Source organism: Moschus berezovskii, chromosome 7 (genome assembly GCF_049115385.1).
Source record: "Moschus berezovskii isolate FMDL1 chromosome 7, NW_MosBer_1.0, whole genome shotgun sequence".
Lineage (NCBI taxonomy): Eukaryota > Metazoa > Chordata > Mammalia > Artiodactyla > Moschidae > Moschus > Moschus berezovskii.
The window spans coordinates 92,910,735-92,931,730 of NC_142466.1; the positions used below are offsets into that span (position 1 = coordinate 92,910,735).

Below are 20,996 nucleotides of genomic sequence, written 5' to 3' on the forward strand. Positions count from 1 at the left end.
ACGGGGAGCGGCAAAGTGGGCGGGCCCCGCCCGCCCCTCCTCCGAAGGCCGCCCAGTGCGGGGCGGGCCCAGATGCCGCCTCCAGTGGGGTCCGGCCAGCCCAACTCGGCTGAGGCAAAAGGGCGACATATACGTCAGTCAAACGGTCCCGCCAATGAGTTCGTGCGCTGCTCTCGAGCCCGCCCCTGCCTCGGCCTCCCGGCGCCCGCGCTGCCTTCCGTCTGGCCGCTGCGGCCCGCCCGCGCCTCCTCCATCCGGGTCCTCGTGTGCAGTTCTCGGGTGGCGACGGGCGGCGGGCGCGAGGGCTGGGCTGTCCCCGTGGAGGGCAGCGGCAGCCGGCGGCCTCCTCCGCAAGCCTGAGGTGGGTACAGAGGCGGGACGGCGAGCGCGGGGCCGCCATTTTCCTTCTCTTGGACCCCCCCCCCGGCGGCGGTGGTAAAACGGGAGTGTTGCGAGCCGGCTGATGGAGGCCTGAAGGGCTGGAGCGAGCTGGGCTGGCGGGTTGAGAGCAGAGGCCGCAATAGGCGGTGGCGCGGGTGGGGGATGGGCGCCGCGTGGCGTGGTCGGTCCCAACCCCCTCCGCTTCCCGCCCAGCGCCTCACGGACGGGGGGAGGGGTCATTCTTCACATTCTTCACCCCGCCCCTCCCCCAACTTCAATCAAACTTGGGCGGGGGAAGTCCCGCCCCCGCGCCTTGCCCATTGGCCAGCGTTCCCTCCCGCTATGGCGTGACTGGCTGTGGACACCGCCAGGTCCCCTGACGTCACTTCCGCTATCAGGTTTGTGGGCAGGGGAGACCTTGGCCTTGGGGGCTGGGATGCTAGAGGGAAGGTAGGAAGTGCGGGGGAGGGCCGGGACAAGCGGGCGGGCGGCCTCTGGGCTGCCTCCCTGCTGCTAAGCCGCCGGCCGAACTCAGCCTCCGGTCCTCGAGCAGCTATGCAGCCGGTCCAACCCGGCGGCCGTCTTTGGCAGTGGAGAGGGCGGGCGGGAGGAAGTGGGATCCCGGGGGGACGGGCTCATGCATGGCGACCTGGGCCCCAGCCAGCGGCCCCAGCCCTGACTTGGGGGCTGCACACCCTGGAAGCAGGTTGGCTGATACACGTTCCTGGAGGATTCCGGTGTGAGGAATGCGTAACCTTTATGTCCTTGGCTAGCAATGGCCTTCAGTTTTTTCAACTTTTACAGTACGGCCTGGCCCCCCCTGCCTCTGTGTCAGAGGTCAACTCTAAAGCTTTTGAAAATAGATTTCTCGATTTTGAGAGGGCTTGCAAATGGGAAAAGGCATTGGGGATAGTGAATGTTGAAATCTTGAAGTAAATCAGAAAACTGGATGAGGTGGTTTTTTTTTTGTAACTTTACTGATGATTATTTTCTTGGCACTAAGTTGCTAGAGTAAAAACCTCATTTAGCAGTCCTCATTCATTTCTGATGGCCGGAAAATCATGCACTAGTTTAAAACGTTAAATTTTAAATTGAAACGTTGTTCAGAAAATGTTACAGTTTTCCTTTGTCCAAGTTTTTTTGCTGTATGGCAGTCTGGTTCGTTAGTATATTCAGAAAATACATGTAGTTAAGTAACGTTTTGTTAGTTACTTCGATAGTTTTTTTAGGGTGTTTGATTTACTCTACCCAGTTAAAGTAGTATTGTGAAACTTGTGAACTTTGAGAGTGGAGCAGTTAGCATTAACTAAAATTTCTTGGTTTAGAGTACAACACACTATAGATATTTGTGTGCTTTTTCTTTCAACAGCTAATATAATAATAGATTTGTTTGTAATGGAAATTGATCAAAATGAAGAATTCTAAACCAGGTTCTTCAAACTGTAGGTCCTGTCTTACTGGGTTATGAAATCACGTCAGTGGGTGGTGGTCAGAATTTTTTAAAAATAGAAAATAGTATCAGTAGTTTGTTATATGAAACTGACAATTCTGTTGTATAATGTTTGTTTCTTCAAAAATACTTCTTTGAGGATGAGTATCAAAAAAGTTTGGAGAACATTTCTTCTAATGGGTTTTTTTTTTCCTTTTATGTCACTGGTCTTCAAGGAGTACTAAAAGTGGCCCTGATTATTTATACTTGGTGGAACATGTTCCTTTCACTTTTGTTTTCAGGAGCTAGCAATCAGTGGCCAGCATGCATTTTAATCACTTAATGTTTTTAAGTCTGGAGAAGGTTTTATTTCGACAGTAAAGGCTCTTCGCCCCAGAATATTAACCGATGAATTATTTTTCCATGTACATGCCCAGGTGGCGCTAGTGGTAAAGAATCTGCCTGCCAATGCAGGAGACAATAAGAGACGTGGGTTCGATCCGTGGGTCTGAAAGATCCCCTGGAGGAGGGCATGGCAACCCACTCCAGTATTCTTGCCTGGAGAACCCACGGACTGAGGCGGCTGGTGGGCTCCATTGGATCGCAGAGAATCAGACACAGCTGAAGCGACTTAGCACAGCACAGGATGAGAATAGAAGAATCTGGATCCCCATCAATGAGTTGTCAACACTGCCCTAATGTGACCTCAGGGGTGGAGTAAAGAAGGCTTGATCACTGTATGATCTTTGACTGTGGGTGTTCTGAACATTGCAGTCACTTAGGATAAAAAGAGAGCCACTGCTTTTTTTTTGCTTTATATTAAGTCTTTGAAATCCAGAGTGTCTTTTATGGTAACAGCACATCTCATTTGGAGCTAGTCACATTTCTAGTGCTCAAGAGTGACATGTGGCTGGCTACTGACTGCCACACCAAATGGATAGTGGATTGCTAAACTGCTCTTCAAGAATTAGCTTTCTCTGGCTAAGTGTTTGTGTTTCAGATTATCAGCTGAAAATGTCCCCTCTGTCTGTGGCCTCATCTCAAATGTGAGGCAGTTCCATCAGTTGATTTCTTAGGCTCTTTCTGGGTATAAGATTTAAGGACTCTGAGGCAGCTGACAACTATGCTTTCATTAAGTATCACTTTTGCTTCTCTAGGAATGTTTTAAGAGATTTTGGATGATGTGTTTTATTTTTATTTTTTAATTTGTATTTAATAAATGGTACAAAGCACAATTCCAAAAACATTAATAGTTATAATTTCACCAAATGAAGAAAACTATAGAATACACAGTTGTAACAAGCTACATTAAGTTATTTTACAACTGCCTCAAGCTGCAAAAAGAAAAAAAACCCAATACCATACCTAAGTTATCCCTCTCAAAGTAATGCCATTTATGTTATAAACCATGAGCACCCCATCAAAAGAGGGGAACTGCTTTTGTTAATTCATATATATATATGTGACTATCACTTTGCTATTTGTTTTAAAATAACATATTAATGATGTTCTTTTAATCTTCCTTTTCTGCTTTGTGCCAGTATTCATCATCGTGAAGTTCTACTACTTGTTCATTTGGTGGTTTCTTCCCTTCTCAGTTTTTTAGTCAGTTATAGAATATTTTTCTTGTACATTGTAGGCTAAGAATATAGTTGATTATAGTAAACTGGGGAACCTGGATTTAATGACAAGAACCCACCTTTTCTTGACTTTGGGGATTGTGTAAATTACACAGTGACTTTACAACCTGGGTACATATCAGTATAATGAAGGATAGGAAGGTTGAATATGATAGGATTGAGAAATAATGGTGTATATATAAGGACCACTAAGCAGAACAAGTCACCCAAGTAGAGTACTCTGCTTTCCCCTAAATATTTGTGTCCATTTTAGGGTGTGCAGCAGAATATAGGGAGGTAGCTTAGAATGCACTTAACAGCAGGGATGTTGGCCCCAGATTAACAATTTGCAATGCTTCAAAGGAATATTGAGAGTGGAATTGACATTTTATTTAATTTCCGAGATTAGATAATTTCATCTAATCTAGAATGCCTTATGTTGTGTGTCTAAGTGAATGAAAGGAAATGGTCCTTTTGGAAAACATGCCCTAGTACTTAGCTTTTAAAACTTAACATGAGTTTCAACATGAGTCTTAGGCTTAGTGCAGTATTTGGTAGGGTAACAAATTTAGTGGATGTAGCTAGATTACTGTGGTGATCATTTCACAGTTATACAAGAACAAATTACATGTACACCTGGAACTAATACAATGGTATATGTCAAGTCTACCTCCATTTAAAAAAATTCAGCCCCTCCCCAAAAAGAAATTAAGATATTAGATTAAAAGTAGATTAATTTTGTTAGCAAAACTTAGTTATATCCAAAAACTTAATCTTGTCAATTTCACATGTCAACTTAACCTTGATGGAGCAATCCATGGCTGAAAATGATGCCTAATATTCTGTCAAAGGACTCAAAGTACAATTGGAGAATTTGTATATGTATTTAAAATTTTTTTTTGTATTTGTATAATGTTTAAATAGCCATCATCATCAGATAATTTTATTAATATTCAACTGAGTGTTTAAAGGAAATTAAGTAGCCAGTGTTCTAATTTTGATTTGTGTTTATCATCAAGTGAAACTTGGTGATGAGACTAAAGGAAATACTTTGTTGTGTTTGTATAAAAGTTTGACCCCAAAAAATGAAGTTTATTCACTTGTAAGATAGCATCAGTTCAGTTCAGTTCGGTTCAGTCGCTCAGTCGTGTCCGACTCTCCGCGACCCCATGAATCACAGCACGCCAGGCCTCCCTGTCCATCACCAACTCCCGGAGTACACTCAAACTCATGTCCACAGAGTCGGTGATGGCATGGAGATATGTAAAAAGTAGAACTTTATGAGCTACTTTGTTTATAGGAGTATGTAAATATAAAAGGTGGGATATTAGATTGCTGGAAAAAAACAACATTTTAGCTCAGAATATCAAACTGTTAGTAGATGTTAAGTATGTAGAAAAGATAGGGTATGCCAGTGTTTGGACTAGTAGGAGAATTGATAAATGCAAAGGTGGTATTGATATAGTTTAATATGTAGCCTTTAGAATGTATATTCAAATGTGTTTTTAATGCCATGGCAGTTAGCATTCTTTTGGTTATAGACTTTTTGCAGATGTGGCAAAAGCTATGGAATCTTGCAGAGAAATTGTATATACAATTTCTGGTGGTTACTGAAGCTGGTTATGGATGCAGGTTAAGAACTCTGGCTAGAATTGACTATACTAATATTAAACTATATGATGTCATACACTATCGTTTACTAAGATATAAGTGGATATTGAAAGTGTTAGAAACTTTGATGTAAATATAAACAAACATATAAATAAGCAGATTGCCTTTTCACGGCACATTTTAAATTGATGCAGCATGATTTAATTGAAGATAAGTATTTTTGACTGTCACAAGTATACCCAGGAAGGTAAAAAAACAGTCTTGCTGTGTGCTCTGTTCAGTTGTGTTCAACTCTGCAGCCCTTTGGACTGTAGCTCACCGGGCTCCTCTGTCCATGGTATTTTTCAGGCAAGAATATTGGCATGGGTTGCCATTTTCTCCTTTAGGGGATCTTCCCAACCCAGAGATTGTACTTGCGTCTCCTGTGTTGCAGGTGGAGTCTTAGTTTTTTTTAGTTTCTCAAATAGGTTTAATTTATTAAGAAAAATGGTTATCATTTGTTGAATATGTCAGCTAAGATGTCATTAAGATGGACCACTAAGATGATTTGTGTATGTTCTTAATCCTCAGAACAATCCTGTGAGGTGTGGATGTTAGGTTCTAACAGGAGATGAAAACTAAACCTCAAGGAGATTATTTAACTTGAAAAAGAACCTAGCCGCCAAGGAGTTGCTTGACCTGTAAACTCCTTTCCTGTACTGCCATGTTGCACAGAAACATTTTGTGCAAGTTGAGTTGAGACTTTCGGTCACTAGGGTATTTAATGGGGAGGGGAGAAGTTCAAGCTGCAGATTGAAGTAGTAAGTGAACAGGATAGAAAATGCATGTAAAGTTGTGTTACTGTTAGAAAACGAAATACATAAAAGGTCACATTCAGATAGTTTTAGCTGATAGTCTTGTCTAAGAATGTTTTAGAATTGTCTAATACTAATGGTTGTAGCTGAAAGTTATTGAGCATCCATTCTGCACTTGGTATACTTCGTGGTTTTTGTATTTTATTTCTAATCCCTCTTAACATCTCTGTAAGATTTGTCTTATTTTTATGAGTTGAAATAACAAAAGCAGAGAGATTATCACTTGATGTGTCTGAAGACAAGGTAAATGAGAAACCGAGATTCAGACTGGATCTCTGATTCTGAAATATGCTTTAGAGGGAAAATGAAAACACGCTAGTCAGTTACATAACTTCTTTCTTCAGCCAAAGATTGTATAGTTGTGATCAGTGTGTATGTTAAGAGTTTTACTTAATCTTATTTCTTAGTGAACATTTCCATGGGTTCCTAAAATCCATAAATTCTAGCTTATGGATTGTATTCTGAAAGCTTGCTTAACTAAACATTACCTCCTCTTTGCTGTTAGATTTTAGTTTCCAAAATTTGCTGTAATCAGAGTTAATCTGAAAAACTGAAGATTGAAAATCATCAGTGGATCATAAAGTCAATATAATGTGTATAATAATGTATAACATAAAAGAGTAGGAGTTAGTGTTCATTTGTGAACAGTATTGAATATTAGTATCTTACTGTATTAGTTTAGTATTTGGCTTCCCTGGTGACTCTGTGGTAAAGAATCTACTTGACAGTGCAGCAGACACGGGTTCAATCCTTGGGTTGGGAAGGAGAAAATGGCAACCCATTCAACCCATGGCAACCCAAAGTATTTTTGCCTGAAAAATCCCACAGACAGAGGAGTTTGAAGTGTTGCAAAGAGTTGGACACAAATGAGCACAGCACAGAGAATCAGACATGGTGACTAAAGCAACCATAATACTAGTATTTAGTGTTACATATGTATAGACGTATGTGTGAGTACTACTTAAAAATACAAAATATTTTTCTTGTGAATTATGAATAGTGATGCTACATAGTAGATACTTGTTCCCTGTGCCGCTCACCCATAAACTCCTGACTTAAATAATATGAAATAAGCAGGCCACACTTGCCAAGGTTGAAAAATAATACATTTTTAGATTCAGTGTTTATTTAATCTTAGATTCCTATGTTTGATGAAGATTCAGACATTTTAGATGAGAAAACTGGGCTGGGCTTGAGGGTTGTGGTAGAGGTATCAGCTGGTTTTACTGTTGGCTGTCATCTATGCTGGTTCAGTATTCTCACTTACTGATACTTAATAAGATATGGCATTGTATATTGCATTATTACCCTTCATAGTAGACCTGAAATGAGAAGATGGGTTTGTTCATTAATTTTCCAGATGGTAGATGTGAAATAGTGCTTCAGAAAGTTGTCTTTATGTAAGTCTGTGTGTGAGTGTACGTATATACTTGGACATAGATTTTAAGGTATAAACTTCAGAATCGACCTGCCATCTGAAAATGGGAAGTTGGAACCTGAGATCTGCTGAAGAGTAGAAGAACTTGATGCAGGGTTTTCTTGTTTTGTTTTTTTTAACCCCCACTGAAGTTAATAATGAATTTTTAATTTTAAAACTATTCAAAATTCATGTATTGGATTTTGAAAACTTTATTAAAAGTTAAGAAAACAGTTGATGTGTACTTATATTTTCAAGCCCATTACTTGTTATATTCTGCCAAAAATGGAATGGAATGGGAGATGTAAACTGTTCTGTCTGTTCAGTTAACAAAGTTAACCCATGGACCAGTATTTGGGTTCATTCCTCCGGTTGGGAAGATCCCTTGGAGGAGAAAATGTCAACCCACTGCAGTATTCTTGCCTGGAGAATCCCATCAACCCACTGCAGTATTCTTGCCTGGAGAATCCCGTGGACAGATGAGTCTGGCAGGCTACAGTCCATGGGGTCACAAAGAGTGAGACATGACTGAGTGACTTAATACAGCACATGCTGGTTCTGGAGAAAAATAGTGGCTTGTAAAGCCTTGAATTTTTAGGGGCAGTTTTTTGCATGTTCATACCTGAATCATCATCTGGCCTTGTAGAACTGAAATAGGCTTAGATATGGTGAGTTTGGAGATCTCAATAGTTTGGACCAGGTATTAAACTTCATGGCACCAGTTTCCACCTATGTAAAACAGAGATGATATGACTGTTAAATAAGATGGCACACATGAAGGGGCTTAATGTTGGGCCATATGTACATTGAGGGTGTGGTGAATCTTTTTCCTTTACCATTACAGATGATTTAGTCCAATTAATTGATGTTACAGAGACCTTAGAATAAGTTACTTATACATGGGTTCAGTGGCAGTGAGTAGGCCGGGCCAGGGTTTGAACCTTGACTTTTGTTGACTCCAAATGCTGTGAACGTTTCATATAAAAGTTTTGTGTCTAATTTTCTTAGGAATATAACTATGAGTGGAATTAACTTTTTGATGAACTGTGAAACTTTCCAAAGCACCTGACCCATTTTACATTCCAGCCATAGTTGGGAATATAATTTCTCTATATCCTCAACAACACTTCCTTTCTTTTTGTTCTCTTTTTGATTATGGCCATCCTAATAGATCTGAAAGTGCTGTCCCATTATGATTCAGGTTTCCCTAATGAGTAATAAATGATGTTGAGTGTCTGTACTTTGGGCCATTTTTTGCTTATTGATCATATCTTTGGAGAAATGGCTATTCTTTACCCTTGTTTAAAATAAGTTATTCATTTTAAGTTACTTAAATATGGTAGGGACCCAGATTTATTCTTTTGCGTGTGGGTATTCAGTTGTCCCAGCACTGTTTGCTGAAAGTTATTTTTTCTCCATTGAATTGTTGTGGCACTCTTGTTGAAAATTGGTTGACCCAATGTATAGGGGTTACTTCTGAACTTTGAATTCTAATAACATGGAGCTGTATGTCATAAAAATGGTTTTGATTATAGGTTTTGGTTGTTACTAAGTTACCACTTAGTAATTTTCCTTGACATTACATTCGGTGCATTCCTTAACAAATGAAGAAATCTTTGTGGTAGCTGTCTGTTAAGTATGAAGTCAGTAAATTGAAGACTGATGTTTAATATGATTTAGCTTTGTAAGATTTTGATTATAAAACTAAGCTGATCATATTGCTTAGTTCAGAGAGTATCGTACCAAAACATTTAATAGCTTGATTCTTCACTTTGATCTTCACAGTGCCTTTCTTTGCCGGCATGGAATACATGAGTAGGTTAATTTAAAAATTAGAATCTCTGTATATTTTTTGCTGTTCCTTTAATCATGGATTATGCATACTGTACTGAACTTTTGTGTTTTAGAGGCTCTTCTGTTCCTCCTTTGTAATGGAGTTTTTGCGTTTCTCAAGGAAGGAAAAGTGTTCTGGTAACTTAAGAAAATTAAAGTTGATAAGTAAAGTAAGATGCAATAAAATCATGATTTCTGAATCATATAGATTCAGATAGCTAAGAATTTAGAATAATACTAATTAAATATAAGGGATAAAAGCTCTGCTTAGATCATGAATATTGCTGCAGTTTAAATTGGTGATTTTTGGAAGGTTTGTTTCAGTTCAACTTAGTTCACATTCAGTGAATGAAAGTAGTCTAATACTTTTTTTTTTCTCCTTTAATCACACAGGAGAACCAGGATTACCTAGGAGAGAGCTTTCCTGTGGTGCTCAGCTCTGGTCCAGTTTCAGCATTCTCCCTGGACGTTCTCTTCACTGTGGGATGAGGTAGTAGGTTGTATAGTTTTAGGGTCACACCCACCACTGGGAGATAACTATACAATCTACTGTCTTTCCTAAGGTGATAGAAAAATCTGCATTCAAACAGCCTCACACAGTTGATAACTAACTGTATAGCATTTAAGATTCAAGTTGTGTAAAAATGCTGTAGTGCAGCATTTCTTGATAGTATGCAAGTTGCTGCTTATTTTAGACTAGACTGATCGGGGAATGGGATACTTTTTGATTTTCTTTTCTGCATGTTGGAATAAGTATATTTTATTTTGATTGATGATGTTGATAATGCACTATAAAGAGATGGCAGTCTTCATTTCAGAAGAAACGATTGCTCTATCAGAGTGAGGTAGTAGATTGTATAGTTGTGGGGTAGTGATTTTACCCTGTTCAGGAGATAACTATACAATCTATTGCCTTCCCTGAGGAGTAGACTAGCTGCATTTTGTTTTTGTCTAGATGATATTAAAACTCAGAAGAATTAATTTTGACATTGCTTTGTACTTAGCAGTTTATTTAAGTCCTTGTTAATAACATTTGCTGTTCAAATATGGTGTACCTACAATAGACACAGTGATCTAGCATTTATATTTTTCACATATGGTATATTTCAGAAATTTGAAATTGAGCAAAAATCTCAAAGAGTGGAGAAAGTATATGACTTTCAAGAAATCTTAATAGGGGACCATGCATTTTTGTAATGGTGAATAGGTTAACTGCCCCTGGTACAGATGTCCAAGGTGAGATCCTAGGTGGGAAAGGTGAATACAAACTGGAAAAGTACTGTCTTGAGCTAAATTGAAATCAGGTTGATTATGATTCAGTCTCCAATTTGGTATTTATGTGACCTTAGGCATTGTTGTAACTACTGTTGCAGTGATATGTTGATTTGGACATCTTCACTCTCTAGCCTGGAAAAGGAGAAATGGTTTCTTGGGTTCAGCTCTCATTCCCGTTATAAGTCCTTAAGATGTCAGCTTTGCCCCGGTCCCCAAAACCTGAAATAGGCCTTCATTCACAAGGGAGGTCCTCTGAAGCTTGTCAGTTTAGGAAGTCCATAGTTGTTTTAAAGAAAATGTGAGGATAATACTTGAAAGGGATATTTGAATTTTAACACCCTTAATTAGCTTTTTTCTAATCATGGAACTTTAGGACTTTGCTAAAAAAAGTGTGTTTCAGCTTTTTTCCAATGGCCAAGTCATATGCTGCCTTGAAAGTAAGTGAAGTTGCTCAGTTGTCTCCGGCTCTTTATGATCCCATGGACTATGGCCTACCAGGCTCCTCTGTCCGTGGAATTTTACAGACAAGAGTACTGGAGTGGGTTGCCATTTCCTTCTCCAAGGAAATGCTATCTTGGGCCTCTATAATCAGCTAACTCTCCCTGTTCTAAGTGCTTGCCATTTGTTTTATTTTGGGAGAAGAGAAAGAGTCAAGGTGTAGGTGAGAGAGAGGTCACCTCTTCCCAAATATTTCCATCTGTCATGAACCTTAGTATCTTAGGTAATCATTGTACAGTGCTGTAGGCTGCAGGAACTTTGCATGAGAGAAAACATGATTCTCTCCTGGATGGGTCCAAACCAGGTGATTTATCCTGGGTCAGATTTATGTTTTTTTAGTTCATCCCTGGCATATATATAGATGGAAATCTGCATGATTCCAGAATTGGTCTTCATTATAAACTAGACATAGACATGTTGGGTAGGGGGCCTTTTATAGTCATTGCCTTTTAGCATAAAGAAAAGTGAGAATGTTTGAGAAATTTTTGGCAAGTTGTTTTTGTGGGTTTCTAGTACATGTGCCTCCAGAATGGATATCATCACAAGTTTGCGATTGGAAATATAAGTAATACATAAGGTCTGGTGAAAAATAAATTTATATCTTCTGTTAATTACTCAGGGACACATTTCATACTCTTTTTGGTCAAGCCTGGCAATTGAATCAAATGGTTGAGTACTACGTTTTTTAAAACATTTAAAAGTACCTTATGGTGAGACAATCTCTGAAAGCTTGTTTTTGATGGTGACAAAAACAATAATCAGAATTTGCTTTTGTTTACATCAAGGGTCAAAACCCCAAATAACCTGGGCCTAGAAGTGACTAGTTGTATCTAGGAGACAGCATCTAAAGGGGACAGACTGTAAGTTAGTTTGCTTCATTTGACAGTGGTGAGGATTTATACATACTGTCATCTAATTTTCTAGTTTATCAAAAGAGGTATAAAGTGAAATTATATTTAAATTTTAGTACTCTGTTAAATGTTTTGAAAAGTCTGTGGCGCCAACTTTTTTTTTTTTTTGGCTGTATAGCCTGAGGGATTTTAGTTTCCCCACCAGTGATTGAACCTGGGCCCTCTACAGTGAAAGCATGGTGTCCTAACTACTGGACTGCCAGGGAATTTTGGCCAGTAACTTTTTAAAAGCTATCAGTGAGTGAATTCTAAGTGGTTTTAATTTGAAGTAAACCCCCCAAAATATGGCCTAATGGAACAGGTTAATCTGAAGTCCAAGTAGAAGACCAGCAAGAAAAAAATGGGTTCCTAGGAAGAGGTAGTAGGTTGCATAGTTTTAGGGCAGGGATTTTGCCCACAAGGAGGTAACTATACGACCTGCTGCCTTTCTTAGGGCCTTATTATACCACGGTAACCTGTTTCCTTGGTACCTTGCTTTGGTGTAAACAGTTCTTTCTGGAGAGTTTCTCACGAATGAAAACATTGCTGGCATACCAAAGAAGCAGTGCTTGCTTTAGTGATTTGTAAACAGCAGCATTATATGAACATCAGCTACTGAGAATTTAAGACTTCTGAAGTATAGTTGCTCATGTAATCTCACTTTGGGGTTGCTGAAGTTTGGGAAAGCATAGTTTTATTATTGGTCATGTTCCCTTTTCTGCTCAAGACACTGCCAGCTGTAGCCCCCTCTGTAACTCTTTATCCAGAGGCATTTAATGAAACTTGAAATACTCTGCTTTTTCCTACACTGTATTTATACATTGCTAGTTTTTTTGTTTTCTGGACTTCAAATTTGGAGCACTTAGGGTTGGTATTGCATAGTGTGGGAATCCATCACTGCATTGAGTACCCATTCTGGTATATAATCCTGTGATTGAATCTAATATGTGCAAGGACTGGAAGGTCAGCAAAAATGAAAGGTTATAAGATATATACATATTTTATTAAATAACTTTCTAATAAAAATAATACTTATAAAACTTGTGCTTTTAAATCATTCTTAACCATCCTTTCAGAATTAGATGCAATTTTTTATTTGTATTTAGATTTAAGGTCTGTTGAAGTACTTAATTTTTTTCTTTGCAGTAATTTGCTGATTCTACCATTCACAGATGTGTTTATTAGTGAAGCCAACTCCAGCCGTACCCTACTCTTTCATTTTTGGAAATGCTTATGTCTTTGTAGTAATTTCATCTGCTTAGGACATTCTACTTTCTTGAAATAATTCTCATTCAAGTGAGTTTTCTAAATTAGACACTACCTTGCTCATTATCCCTCCTCATTTATCCAGCCTAGTTCAAACACTCAGCATACTAGGGAGCAACTTAAAATTTTTTCAGGTGATTTGAACTGTAATATGTTTAAAAGACTATTGGGTCAGTGAAGTTTCCCATCCTGTTTCCAGCTCTTCAGAGAATGATAGATAAAGTGGAAGGAAGGTCAGGAGGTGTAAGCATGTTCCACACCTGACCAATTGGGGCTTTAATTTCCTCTGTAAATTGATTTTAATATTTCACAATTTCCCTAATTTTGCTTTTAAATGATCTTTAACAGTCTTATTGTTAAAATGTTTGGGCCACACCAGCCAGCCTTCATTTTCCCCCCATTCCATCAAACTTGATTTTCCAGATTGTTCTTTCTTGGGCTTCCTATTTTGCCTCCTGTGGTTGGGATCTTGGTAGGAGGTGAGCTGGGAGGGGGCTCCTGGGGATTGGACATAGTGCCTTCAGAAAAGTTTGATGGTTGGAAAGGCACATGGAAAGTGTTCAACATGGAGAAATTCAAAACCACAATTGGGTATCCCCTCTCATAAGTCAAAATGACTATAAGCAAAAAGTCTACAAATAATGGATGGTAGAGAAGTTATGGAGAAAAGGGAAACCTACACTGCTGGTGGTGATGTTAATTGCTTCAACTTCTGTGGAGAACAGTATGGAGGTTCTTAAACTAAAAACAGCTACCTTATGGATCTAGCAGTCCCATTCCTGGACGTATATCTGGGGGAGGAAGAACTAATTGAAAAAGGTACAAGCCCCCTAGTGTTCAAAGCAGCACTGTTTACAATAGCACCGACATGGTGACAACCCATCAACAATTGATTTAAGGTGTGTGTGTATGCAGGCACAATGGACTATTACTCAGCATTAAAAAATGAGATTGCCGTGTGCAGCAACATGAATAGACATAGAGAACTAAGGTGAAGTCAGTTAGGATACCACGGATATATGTGAAAACTAAAAGATAATACAAATGAATCAGCATATAACACTCAGAATTTTTAATTACAGATTATTCCAGAGAGGAAGTTGGGGGATGGTGGCAAAGAGATACGTATACAAACTATACATAAACTACATATGCAGTAAGGATTTACTGTATAGTGCAGGGAACTATATTCACTGTTTATAACCTATGAAAAACATAAATCACTGGTGTATGCTTGAAGTTGACCCAGTATTGTAAATCTAAAAGTTTGGCTATTGGCCCACCAGAGGGAAGCAGGTGTATTAACTTCTTGGGATTCATAACTTAAAATTTTGCTGTATTTCTTGGGATTCATAACTTAAAATTTTATTTTGGTGTAAGGATATTTTTTCTGTAAGAAAATCTATAGGTGGAGTAATTGAACTGCTGTTAACATCAGTAGCTTAGATAAATTTGCATTTAAGTAAGTAGGACGGTTACCTAGTGCTAGTAAGGAAGCTTCATGATTGCTGCCTAGATTTTAGCTTTTCTAGAAAGATGTGTTTGAACTCTAGCACATGGTTTCCATTCTTAAGGTCTCCTCTTTGTCACAATGACTATTATTAATACCATCACCCCTCTTTCAGGCAGGAAGACATAAGGGGAAGGGCAAGAACATTTCAGCCGCCAAACCCGTTTGAAGAGTGTTCCAGTGACACAAGTAGTGACGCCTTTGTGAGTCGGTGCTGCAGTACACTACTCTGGTTGCAAGGAAGGCTGGAAAGTGACTAACAGGCCAATTTTCAGACTGAGCAGGTACAGCAGAGGGAATTAGGCAAAACACTTGACATAAAGACTAATGGGTTCTGTTCCACCACTGACTTACAGGCTTGAAGTGAAGTTTCATTAGAAATGGAAAGGTTCAGTTAGAAGGGATTTTGAGGTGAGAGCTTGTTAGAGACCAGGAAGGCCCTTACAATATATATACTGCTACCACTGGGCCTGGTACAAAACTAGAACTAATAAAGTTTTTTTTTCCTTAAACCTCTCTAAAGTAGCTTCACATTCACAGCAAAATTCAGCAGGAAGTACAGAGTTCACATAATGCCCTATGTCCCCTCCCTGCCACCACAGACTTGCCCACTATTGACATCCTGACCACAGCAGTACATTTAATAATGCATGTGTTTGTGTTACCGTTGAAGTTCCTCCACCATTATAATTCGGTTAAAAGGCTTAGCTTAGTGCACCATGGTTAAGTACATAACTCAGCAATGACCACAGGACAAATTATTGGCTTTGAGTGCCAAAATTGCCTCTGGAAAATTTAATGTCACAGGCAGGTACTTGAAATGACTTTGTAATTTTGCATAAACTTGTCTAATGCTAAACCTGGAGGACTGATCATGAGCTGCATAATGGCAACAGAGCAGAAGAAAATGCGTAATAAACTTTTCACCCCAGGAGGTTTACCAGCAGGTAAGGAGGGAATGGATTGGGGGCGGGAGGAAAAGGGGACGACAGAGAATGAGATGGCTGGATGGCATCACCGACTCGATGGACATGAGTTTGAGTGAACTCTGGGAATTGGTGATGGACAGGGAGGCCTGGCGGGCTGTGGTTCATGGGGTCACAAAGAGTTGGACACTGAGCGACTGAACTGAAGAAGGGAATGGCAATAGGATGAGATGGATGGATAGCATCACTGACTCAACGAATAGGAGTTTGAGTAAACTCCAGGATATTGTGAACAATAGGAAAGCCTGGTGTGCTGCAGTCCACAGATTCACAGTCAGACTGATTTAGCAACTAAACAATGAGGAGGGAATGGGATTGCAGTTAAGACTTCGGTGAGTGCTAGAGAAATGGTCCCTGTGCTTAGTGCTCTGGGATGGGTATGGTGGAATTCCATAAATGGATTGGGGTGAGGATCCAGGATCAGGCGGTTGCAAATTTACCTTTCCCTATAGCTTAGCTAGGAGACCTGTAGGGAAGACTATAGCCTAATAACTATCGGTAAGGATTGAAGGGGTGCTGTGGCTATCAATGGAGGTGCTGTGGAACACTTACCAAATTACTTCCAGGAGAACCTCAGAAATTACTGAAGTATGGATTCTTTCTCAGGAAAGGTGCCTTACCTTTTGGTGGAGGGGGAGAAGGTTTCATAAGAGGAATTTTTCTGGAGGAGAAACTGCCTTGTATTGGGCCCTGCTGCTTAACTTTGAATGTAATTGATGACCAGAGCTACTCTAGACACCTTGAGACCATGGGGAAGGAGGGAGGTCATTGCCAACCCAGAATTCTGACATCCTTGAGCCTGTTGAGCCAGTGTCCTCATTTCCCCACCTCCATACCTCTAGCCCACCTCCATACCTCTAGCCCACCTCCATACCTCTAGCCCACCTCCATACCTCTAGCCCACCTCCATACCTCTAGCCCACCTCCATACCTCTAGCCCACCTCCATACCTCTAGCCCACCTCCATACCTCTAGCCCACCTCCATACCTCTAGCCCACCTCCATACCTCTAGCCCACCTCCATACCTCTAGCCCACCTCCATACCTCTAGCCCACCTCCATACCTCTAGCCCACCTCCATACCTCTAGCCCACCTCCATACCTCTAGTTGGGCTTCCCTGGTGGCTCAGAGGTTAAAGCGTCTGCCTCCAATGCGGGAGACCCGGGTTTGATCCCTGGGTCGGGAAGATCCCCTGGAGAAGGAAACGGTAACCCACTCCAGTATTCTTGCCTGGAGAATCCCATGGACGGAGAAGCCTGATAGGCTACAGTCCATGGGGTCGCAAAGAGTTGGACACAACTGAGCAACGGAACGAACGGAATACCTCTAGTTCTGTGAGAAGAATGAACTATCCCACAGTGAGTGAGTGAATATGCTCTTAAAGAGAAGTCAAAGGAAAGCCCTTAAGTATGTCAGTCTGAAAGAGGAGTGAAGGTGTTCACTCATTCAACCAGACCATCAACTGGGAAGGAACTTTGTGGCTGGGTAAAGATGATAAGAGATTGGATCTCTGGTATCTGGAGACCATGGTAGGACCCTGAACAGGAGTGTGACATGCTATGGGGAAAGTATAATGTCAAAGACCACGTTTCAGAAACCTAGATTTTAGAAGTGGCAGTGTGCAAGGACCAAGTGAAGACAACCTGTGGATCAAAAACCACTTCCTGGTGCTGAGATGTCAGCACCTTGGAAACACATCGCTCTCAATGGAAATGGGTCAGGAAATACTGAGTTTGATAGACTTAATACTGCTTTAAAAATAGAGTTTTCTGTTAGAAATGAGAGCATTTTGACATTCAGAAGTTGAAAAAAGTTTTTGTTACATTTTATGCTTTTGAATGGTAACAGCAGTTCTCTTCCAACATAGTATTGGAAGCCTTAGCCACAGCAATTAGACAAGAAGAAAATTTCTCATTGTGTTATGTATATATAATGTCCAAAGCTATCCTGAATAACTTGTCAGTAAGTAAAAGCACACAAACACTCCTAAGTTAAACTCACATATACCTTTGAGGGGCTTCCCAGGTAGCTCAGTGGTAAAGAATCTGACTGTCGATGGAGGAGATGGGAGTTGGATCCCTGGGAGGAGGTCATGGCAACCCAATCCTGTTTCTTGCCTGAAAAATCCCATGGACAGAGGAGACTGGCAGGCTGCAGTCCATGGGGTCACACAGGTGAGGGGGCACACACACAGCTTTAGGGCACGTCATGTACAGTCAACGTGATCTTCCAGAAGAGACTCTTGGTTCAGGAAAGTAGTCACTGAAGCTGAGTCTTAGCATGGCCTGTCATCTCACCTATTTGATAGGAATCATAATAACCTCATAGAGACCATTTGATAAATGAAGTAATTACAGAGCATATTTTCTAAGATATGGGTACATAATAATTAGCTAAATTTTCAACCTAACACATTAGAAGTTATAAAACCTGATCTTTAAGAGGAGAAATTTGAATCTGCTGTGAGAGATCACAATTAACAAAGTGCTTAATGCTGTTAAAGTATAAGGTCAACAGAGGACAATGTATTACACAAGGCCTACTGTTCAGGAGATCAGTCCTGGGTGTTCATTGGAAGGACTGATGCTAAAGCTGAAACTCCAATACTTTGGCCACCTCATGCGAAGAGTTGACTCACTGGAAAAGACTGATGCTGGGAAGGATTGTGGGCAGGAGGAGAAGGGGACGACAGAGAATGAGATGGCTGGATGGGATCACTGACTTGATGGACATGAGTTTGAACTCCGGGAGTTGATGATGGACAGGGAGGCCTGGTGTGCTGTGATTCATGGGGTTGCAAAGAGTCGGACACGACTGAGCGACTGAACTGAACTGAACACTTCAGTGGAAACCTTTCAGTGGAAAATTCTTAAACAGATGGGAATACCAGAATGCCAGGTTTCTCTGCCTCCTGAGAAACCTGTATGCAGAAGAAGCAACAGAGCCGGACATGGAATGACAGAGTGGTTCAGAATTGGGAAGGGAGTATGTCAAGGGCTGTATATTGTCACACTTCTTTAACTCATATGCAAAGTAAATCATGCTAAATGCCAGGCTGGATGAACCACAAGCTGGAATCAAGAGTGCTGGCAGAAATAACAATCTCACATATGCAGATGATACCACTCTAATGACAGAAACTGAAGAACTAAAGAGCCTCTTGATGAAAGTAAAAGAGGAGGGTAAAAATCTGGCTTAAAACTCAGCATGGTAAAAAAAAAAGATCATGGTATCTACTCCCATCACTTCATGGCAAATAGATGGGGAAACAATGGAAACAGTGACAGATTTTATTTTCTTGGGCTCCAAAATCACTGCGGATGGTGACTGCAGCCACAAAATTAAAACACACTTGCTCCTTGGCAGGAAATCTATGACAAACCTAGACAGCATATTAAAAAGCAGAGACAGGAGGGAGGAACAAGATGGCGGAGGAATAGGACGGCGAGACCACTCTCTCCCCCACAAATTCATCAAAAGAACATTTGAACGCGGAGTAAAGTCCACAAAACAACTTCTGAATGCTGGCAGAGGACGTCAGGCACCCAGAAAAGCAGCCCATTGTCTTCGAAAGGAGGTAAGAAAAAACATAAAAGGTAAAAAGCGAGACGAAGTAAGGACGGAGCTCCGTCCCGGGAAGGGAGGCTTTAAAAAGAGAACTTTCCAAACACCAGGAAACACTCTCACTGGTGAATCTGTGGCGAGCCTTGGAAGCTCAGAGGGCCACATAACCCTCTTTTTTTTTTTTTAAGATTTTTAAAAAACCCACACATTACCCGCCAAACGGTAACTCCCAGCGGAGAAGCAGCGCAGACGCCTGCATACTCCATTAGCAAGTGGGGGCTGGGCAGGGAGGAGCTGGCTGAACCGCTTAGAGAGAGGACTGGGCTTGAATGCCGCGAGAACAATTTGAGAGAACTGGGGAGAGCAAAGCAGACTGTGGGATAGCTTCCCCACGAAAAGGCGGAAAGCTCTAACCTACGACTCGGCCAGCCCTGCTCACAGAATAAAGGACTGAGCAGAGTGAGCCAGCTGCGGCTGACCCATCCGCCATCCCCCGCCGAGACAGGCAGGGAGCGCAGCCAGAGCCGGAGCGGGCAACCGCGGCCCCAGAAAGGCATCTGATACAAACTGCAGACAGGCTTGTTGCTAATCAGGACTTCTTGGGCTCGGGCCGGTCGATAGCCCCCTGGGAAGGTGCGCTGGTTGTACACCCAGAAAACTGAGTGGCGGGGACTGGGGAGGCAATAGTCGCAGAGACCGTGCTCGCCAAACACCTGGTCCCCTGAGCTGCTCGGACCGGGGAAGGCACAAAACGCAGGCCCAACCAAGTCTGCGCCTTTGTGGAGTACCTGAGAACCTGAACTTGAGCCGCTCAGACTTGGGAAGTGCATACAACCCGGCGCCGGCCTCAGACAGTTCCCGGCAGAGCAACCTAGAGCCTGTGCAGTATAGACTGAGACAGCATACGTGCTGTGAGCAGGGGCAAACCCAGTGTGGCCGAGACGCTGCAAGCACTCCCCACAGACGCCAGAGATATTCGACTGCAGCGTTCCTCCCTTCCCAGAACAGGACTGAACAACTGAGCCTTAAAAAGTGTCCACCCACCCCCTAGTATCAGGGCGGAAATTAGACACTGAAGAGACCAGCAAACAGAAGCTAAAACAGAGGGAACCACCTTGGAAATGACAGATAGAGACGTCTAGAGGCTACTCCAAGAATAAGACCAAAAATCAGAGGCAAGAGGCTTAAGGCCGAATCCTGAGAACACCAGAGAACTCCTGACTCCAGGGAACTTTAATCGATAGGAGCTCATCAAACGTCTCCATACCTACACTAAAACCAAGCACCACCCAAGGGTCAACAAGTTCCAGAGCAAGACATACCACACAAATTCTCCAGTAACACAGGAAACTAGCCCTGAGATTCAATATACAGGCTGCCCAAAGTCACTCCAAACCCACTGACATCTCATAACTCATTACTGGACACTTCATTGCACTCCAGAGAGAACAAATCCAGCTGCACCCACCAGAACACCGACACAAGCTTCCATAACCAGGGAACTTTGACAAGTCACCTGTCCAACCCCACACACAGAGAGGAAACTACATAATAAAGAGATCTCCACAAATGGCCAGAAGAGGGAAAGGCCACCCCAAGCAAAGCATTATAAGCAAGATGAAGAGGCAGAGAAATACCCAGCAAGTAAAGGAACAAGATAAATGCCCATCAACACAAACAAAAGAGGAAGATATAGGAAATCTACCTGATAAAGAATTTCGAATCTTGGTAGTGAAAATGATTCAAAATCTTGAAAGCAAAATGGAGTTACAGATAAATAACCTGGAGAAAAGGATTGAGAAGATGGAAGAAAGGTTTAAGAATGACTTAGAGGAAATAAAAAAGAGTCAATATACAATGAA

General features: G+C 41.3%; 1 long non-coding RNA gene across 1 annotated transcript; it reads left to right on the forward strand.

Annotated features, from left to right (window-relative positions):
* The first annotated feature begins 203 nt into the window (after positions 1-203).
* LOC148777412 (uncharacterized) lies at positions 204-12,847 on the forward strand. The gene is made up of 2 exons (XR_016037881.1): positions 204-779; positions 7,356-12,847. It is a non-coding gene; the product is annotated as an uncharacterized LOC148777412 (long non-coding RNA).
* Positions 12,848-20,996: the final 8,149 nt, after the last annotated feature.